The sequence below is a fragment of the Pteropus vampyrus genome, unplaced genomic scaffold (genome assembly GCF_000151845.1).
Source record: "Pteropus vampyrus isolate Shadow unplaced genomic scaffold, Pvam_2.0 Scaffold125, whole genome shotgun sequence".
Classification (NCBI taxonomy): Eukaryota; Metazoa; Chordata; class Mammalia; order Chiroptera; family Pteropodidae; genus Pteropus; species Pteropus vampyrus.
In genome coordinates, this window is record NW_011888906.1 from 3,301,442 (window position 1) to 3,308,837 (window position 7,396).

The following is a 7,396-nucleotide window of genomic DNA, read 5'->3' on the forward strand; positions in this document are numbered from 1 at the left end:
TATTCTCTGAGTTCTTTAATATTTGAAAATATCTTTTATACATTAATTATTGTGACATTCTTGAGTTTAGTAATTTGTCAGTAAATGTTTAACTGGCTCTGCAGAAGAACAAGAAGATCTAATTTTCACGTCTGCTGATTTTTTCTGAGGTGAATAATCCCACCATAGCTAATTTCAAGTTACCAACATGATATTCCCTGACTGGGAAGAAATGCTCACAGGAACACCACTATACTACATTATATATCTTGGTTATGTAGAAACAATAGATATAATTAACCTCAAGAGTATAGATAATAGTAAAATGATTAGAAAGTGATGAGTCTTCTGTTTTTAAAAAATTATTTAATTGTAAATTTATACAATTTAATCTTAAATGATATCTGTTTAACAACTGGCTGTTAATATTTCTAAAATTTTGACAATCAGCTCTTAGAAGTACAAGCTGGGTCCAGTGCATTGATCATACCTTATTTACTTTAAAACTCTGCTGACAATGTTCTTTTGTTTTTCTGCATTAAATATCACTGTGGAAATATCTGAAGCTGATCTTTTGCAACATGACAACTTAACTGAAGCACTTTGTCCCACTTCCTAGTTTAAGCCCATAGAAGTTCTGGATAAAGTAGTAAACATTAAATAAATCAAAATAAGAGAAGAGAAAACACCATGTGCAAGAAAGAAAAAAGGAAATCAATGTTGGAGCAATAATCTGAAGCTGATTCAGTGACAACACTCAGGTATTAGAGGAGGCATAGATCTTAGGAGCTAGATGCTAAGACTGTAGTACTCATCTAAGGACAATACAATATGCAGTAGTGGGAATTCAAATCTCACCTTGTCTTCATAGGTTATAAAATCTCCACATAGGGCTTTGGATCAAAAGAAAAAAGTCATTGGCCAAAAAGAAAAACTCCAGACTCATATCAGGAGTAAATATGAGGTCTAACTTTAAACTAAATGAATGGTACCTTAACGGTAAGTCTAGAAATTAACGTAAATTCTGGTTCATGATCATTAAAACTTCTGAGTTTTCTACTGGGGACACTCATCATAAACAATTTAAAAATCATATCGTGGCAACAGTTTTACAAGAGAAGATATGCAAAACTTCTACAGAACACGTAATCCTTTCTGAAGAGGAACTCAATGTCAAAAAGAACAAAACATAAGAAAAAACTCCATGAGATCCAGATGACCCAACAAAAATAAAACTTAACAACCCCAAAACTAGAAGTAATAGAATAATGTGGAAATATTTAAATACCAAAGGTGAATAAAAGCATTAGATGTAATTTTAATATAACGGAACTTTCTGGAAAATAGCACATGTATTTGAAGGAGAACCAAACAAAATTTCTGGAAGCGAAAAAGTAATTTATTCAAGGTTTTAAAAAATGAATAAATGAGTCTATGGCCATGCTACCCTGAACAAGCCCAATCCCGTCTGATCTCAGAAGCTAAGCAGGGTCGGGCCTGGTTAGTACTTGGATGGGAGACCACCTAGGAAGACCAGGTGCTATAGGCATAAAACATAAAAAAATAAAGAATTGTAAGCTGACAATGTCCTTGCAATCTGTGAGATCAATCAAGGGTTGCCTCGCCTACAAATAAATAAATAAATAAATAAATAAATAAATAAATAAATAAATAAATAAATGGAATGAAGAGGAGATTAGATGCAGCTGAAGAGAGAACTGATAAGGTGGAATGTAGAGAATAGAAATCATTTCTAAAACAGAGGACATTTACAAAAAATGTTTTAGAACAATCATCAAAATAACCAGTATCATAAATTTACTTTCTCTGATAACAATATAATTAAATGAGAAATAAATGATAAAATAACAACTAAAACAATCCACATACATCTGTAAAAAAATTAAAGGTCTAAACAAAAGAGTGAAAGAAGAAATAACAAATCTGTGAGAAAAGGAACATGATTGTCCCCATGTTACAGATGAGAAAACTTTGCCTGAGAAATTGTGACTAACTTACCTAAGCCTATATAGACAAAATGCACTGCAAACCCAGACAGTCTGGTTTCAGATCCTCTGCTCTTAACCACAGACTCCAAATTTTTAAATAAAATATTAGCAAAACAAATGCAATAATGTATTTTTAGTACAAAATGATTATGTAGGGTTGGGAAAGATGTCCAGAGCACTTCTTCTTAGTCCCTGATTCACATTCCTGTAATCTTCTGTCCATTGTCCAAACTTCAAAACATTTTATAAACTGGCAAATATATCTTCCTTCTCCAGCAACTGTGCAGTTGTTCCCTTTCTATCACTTTCAGCTTTAGCTTTATGGACATAATATTTGATGGTCATGTCACCCCCTTTCAACCCACTCACCTTATTTAAAATCATTCAGTGATATTCCATTATCTTTAGCATAATAGGAAAATTTCTTTTCATGGCCTACAAGGTCTGTCCACAGCTAACTTCTCCAACATCATCAAGGATCAAATTCTCCCTTCCTTCCTGTGCTTTAGCCACACCGGCCTTCCTTCCTGTCTAGAACTTGATCCCAGGTGTCCATTTATGCTATTTCTTTGCCTAGAACTCCCCTTTCTGAGCTTTGCCTACCTGTCTCCCAGTCTCTCAGGTCTCATTTCTTCATTTCTTGAGATAAATTATCCCTGAGCTCTCCACCTCCCAAGACTAGGTCAAGTTTTCTTATTTAATCTCTCATAGCACATTATACCTCTTCTTAATAGCACTATACATATCTATAAATTCATGTGTACTTGGGGAATAATTTCAATAATATTTCTCTTCCCCACTAGAATGTAGACCGCAAGAGGGCAAGGACGATGTATTTTTTTCTAACATTGATTACTGAATGTCTAACTTTGTTTTGAATTTATTGGAATAATTAATGAATCACTAAGGGAGACGAGAGAAGAAGAAAGAGATGGTAGATTATTTGAAAAAAAAAAAGATGGCTGCAATTATTCTTCTATGTGTGCCCATACTCATTGCAATATGATTTTGCCACTCTTCCCGTCAAGAGGAAAAGTGTATTTCTAAAACCTTTGAATCTAGTTTGGCTTTGTGATTTTCTTTGCTCGATCAAATGCAGCCGAAGAAAGAATGTGTCAGTTCTGCACCTATACTTTAAAAGGTCTTGTGGACTTCTTTCTTTTTTGGACCTCTAGGACGGCCATGTGAACAAGACGAGGCTAGTCTAATGGAGGATGACAGACCACAGAGAAAGGCCCAAGTCATTCTGTTCTTTCCAGGCAAGGTTATCCTAGACCAGCCAGCCCCTCATCTGCCTGCCGGCTGACCTCAGACAAAAGAGCAAGGCTTAGCTGATGTCCACTGAGCCTGGCCCACAGAATCAGAACTGTCCAGCTAGTCATTACACACAAGAGCAACAAGAAATGGCGTTGTTTCAAGCCACCAAGTTTTGGAGGGAGGAAGAAGAAAAGTTAAGGAGAAGAAAAGGAAGAGAATAAAACATGAAGGCCTATCATGTGTAAGTGGACAAAGATTCATTGTTTAACTTCAGAAAAAAAAAAAGAATTCAACAGAGAAGTTATATGAAAAGAGGTCTAGGTTTTTACTAAGGCTAGACTTGCTAAAGATCTGAATTTTCAAAAACAGTGGAAGGAAGTCCCTGTCATGTACCACATGATATGCTAGTGGTTGAGAGGGAGACATAGGATTTGGGAGCTAGAGTTTCAAATTCTAGCTTATTTTGTTCTATGTACATAGATGATGGTCCCCTCTAAATATGTACAGTGGAGCCTTGATATTGACAAGACTGCTGGGGGATGACTATATTAGCAAATGCTCTACATTGCTCTCATTCCTTGCCAGGCAATATTCTAAATGCTTGGCTCGACTCATTATTCTCACGACCAACTTACAAGGTGAGTGCTAGGATTCTCCCCATTGTACAGATGAGGACGCCAAAGCACAGAGAGGTTAGGTAGCTTGCGCAAAGTCAGAACCAGTGAATGGGGAAACAGGATGCAAACTCTGAAAATCAAGTCCGGTACTCCGTGCTTTAAAATCCTATGCCCCTTCAGGTAGATGCACCAGCCCTTACCTTTTCAGTGCCCCTCTCCAGTATTGCAAGGATGAAACACTGCTTGGCTGCCAGGTAGACTCTCCCCATGAGTTAGAAATCCTCATGTCTTGTGCACACATGAACCTGGATTTTCCAATTGTGCTTGGCTCCAGCTCCCTGGAGAGAATGCAGCAAATTGGGAAGGCCAGCACTATCTCCTGCCTGCCCTGCTAATTAAACTCCTCCAACTGACACTTTTTGGCTAGTTCCAAGAGGATATTATTTTTAGCTTGTGAGGGTTAAAGGGGAAGGGAAGTGGGCCAAATTCAGGTTGTTAGAAATGGAGCAAGAGAAAGGAGCTAAGAAAGATGTATTATGGTTACGACGCCACTTAATAAGATGTGGAAAATCGGGAGTTTCTGAGACTGTCTCTAAAGCGTAGTAAGGAAGCCTCCTAACCTGTCCACCATCCTAGAGACTGCCCCGTTCTAGTGGGTGGGATATTTCTCTACTCACACAGTCTCAATGGGCCAGCAACTGCAGATGATAGAAGGATCCAGAGTTTATCTTTTAATTATTATTACGATTTACTGGAACAAAAAGAGAGTGATGCTTTGCAGGCTTGGGCAGGAGTCAGTTTCCACCTCCTCCGCCCCATTGTCTTTCATAGCTGTCTGACAGCCCCACCCTGGCCTGTCCTCAGAGGTAATAAATGATGTACTAACATGACCCCGATTAGGAAGTAGGGACGTTAATCCTCAGGGCTCCTTCTGATAGAGAACAGGCCAGACTCTGCACCACAGCTCAGCCAATTGATAACCCCCAAGCCTGCAGAACCACAGGAGCCTGTCTGAGGGGTACAGTCTGCAGTTCTGACTCCCAGGACTCCATCTATCTAAGTCCATTTCGCTCTTCGGCCCACTGCTTCTGTCTTCCTTCAGCCCCTCCCTCTCTGCTTCGGTTCCAGTGATTAAACAGGGAAGATCCCCAGACATTTCCCAGCTCTTCTGAAAACTGTTGAAGTCCCAGCAGCTCAGCCCTGTTTAGCTGAGGCATAAAACCCTGCAGCCCTGTGATATAAACCATGAGACCCTTAAGACTCAATTCATAGGCAAAAGTTTTTTTTTTTTTTTTTGGTCCTGCTCTTCATGTGATTAATAGATGTCACTGTTTGGTCTGACAGCAAAAACTCCATTGTGTGACAAGCTAACAGTTTTGCTCCTGGACAGAAAAAAAGAGAAAAAATACTCCTGACACTTGGAAGATCATTTTTCTCAGGACTCGAAGCGTTGCCATTTTTAAAGAGCATGCTGGTAGAATCTTTAGCATATGCGATAAACATATACAGTAGAACTGAATTAATCTACTAACATTGAAAGGCAGCTAATGTGTATTTGCAAAGGTGGTTGTGAAGTGTACTAATTAAGGATGGGTAAGAGCCAGACCTGAATTTGAATCTCGACTCACCCACTTACTGCCTAAATGAACTTAGGCTAGCCGTGTCACCTTTTGAGACATAAACCCATCCTTGTAAAGTGGGGCCAATAGCAGTTACCCCATAGGGTTGTGTGAAGGATGCCGTGAGAGAGTGCTGTTAAAGTTCTGAGCACAGTGCCTGGCACAGAATGGGTGGTCCATCAATATTAGCTGCTGTTATTAGATCCTCCACGAACACAAGGGACAGGGAGAGGTCTGAGGCAAGACTGAATCCACAGCATCATCTTAGGCATGAGGTACGCACCGCTTTTCAAATCTCAACAAACCAGCTTCAAACAACCAGTGGGTACATAACACAAAACAGTTGTCCTCAGTCTAAAGCCATTGTCCATTGTCAATGCCTGACTGTTCCTTCATTTAGCAACTGCTTATTTAAAACATGCCCCCAACAGTGAATAATGAATTTATTTAGGAGACACTTTCTAAAGAGTACAATGAATTTCAATGGTGGGCAGTTGGTTAAAATGTGATAGATTTTATAATAAATTAAATAATGGTTTTATTGTTCTACGTCTCTCAAGGGAGTAGGGAAAATGTTTTGACTTTGAATGATGCTAAATGAAATGTTCAGTGGTTCTCAAGCTAGGGTAATTTTAACTCCCCACAGGACATTTGCCAATGTCTGGAGACATTTTTCATTGTCACAGCTGGCATCTAGTGGATCGAGTTCAGGGATGCTGCTAAACTTCTACAATGCACAGGACAGCCTCTCACAGCAAAGAATTATGTGACCCCATATGTCACTAGTGCCGAGGTTGAGAAACCCTGGTCTATATAAACCTGTGAAAATGTGGGGAAGGGTCTAGCAAGAATTTAAAACAGCGGCATTGAATTGAAACGCATCTCACCTAATAAATCATAGAGGAATCATTCGTAAATGTTTTAGTTCTTGACTAGTTTCATTTTTTGCACTAAAAAAATTTTTCTTCCCAAATATAAAATGCAATGGACTTCTGGATTATCATTGTTTCAAAGATTACTTGAGTTGGTTGTTATGATTTAGTTTAAAGGAATAAGAGAAAGTCAGAGATTCGGCTAATTCTGTCTCCGACGTTCATGGTGAAACTTGTTCCCACAAACCCCTTCCCCTGTGCCCCCCCCCCAAAAAAAGACAAGCAAAAAAAACTAATTGCTAAGATTTTACAAACCTTAACTTCAGTTTAAAGATTTTCTTCCTCTAAATTCACTAGGAGCATGGTTTGTAATCCAAGGGTAGGATTTCCCAATGGGCTGCCAAGGTGGAAATCAAAACATTTAAAAGTACAAGGAACAAGGTATAGGTCCCATTCATTGTTTAGTTTTCTTTACCTTTCATGCCCACAGAATATGGCTTTACCCATCTGAGAAAGTCATTAGTGAGAGAAGAGACTATATAAGCACTGCCTTAAAAATGGGGCATGTTTGCTGTTTTTGGAAAATATCAGCCTAGAAGAGATCAAATTCATTAGAGGGCAAAGTAACAAAAGTAAAATCATATGATCCCTCGATTTAAGAGGACCTTGGTTAGAATTTGGCACTGTCCCACCCCCCAAGCTCTCCTCTACGTCCCGTGAGTCAACCAAAGTTGTACATGGCCCTGGGAGGCCCAGAGAGAGCCCGAGTTCACAGGGCTCAGGTAGGTCAGCATTATGATCTTCATCCAGAGCAGAGGAGAAAGCATTGGCATTTATTAAATGTGGATTATGAGCCAGGAACTGGGCAAGGTACTTTAGAGACATAGGTTCCTTCAGAGGAATTTCAGAAGCCACAGTTAGGTTAGCATTTATATATATATGGATGGATGGATGGATTCTTGTTTAAATTAACATAAACCCAAATCTGGATTAATAATCATACTTTTTAAAAAATGTCAGTGCAGTCATGGAGTCCCCCTCTT

At 38.8% G+C, this 7,396-nt stretch overlaps 1 pseudogene; it reads left to right on the forward strand.

Annotated features, from left to right (window-relative positions):
• The first annotated feature begins 1,409 nt into the window (after positions 1–1,409).
• On the forward strand, positions 1,410–1,528 carry LOC111743967 (annotated as a pseudogene).
• Positions 1,529–7,396: the final 5,868 nt, after the last annotated feature.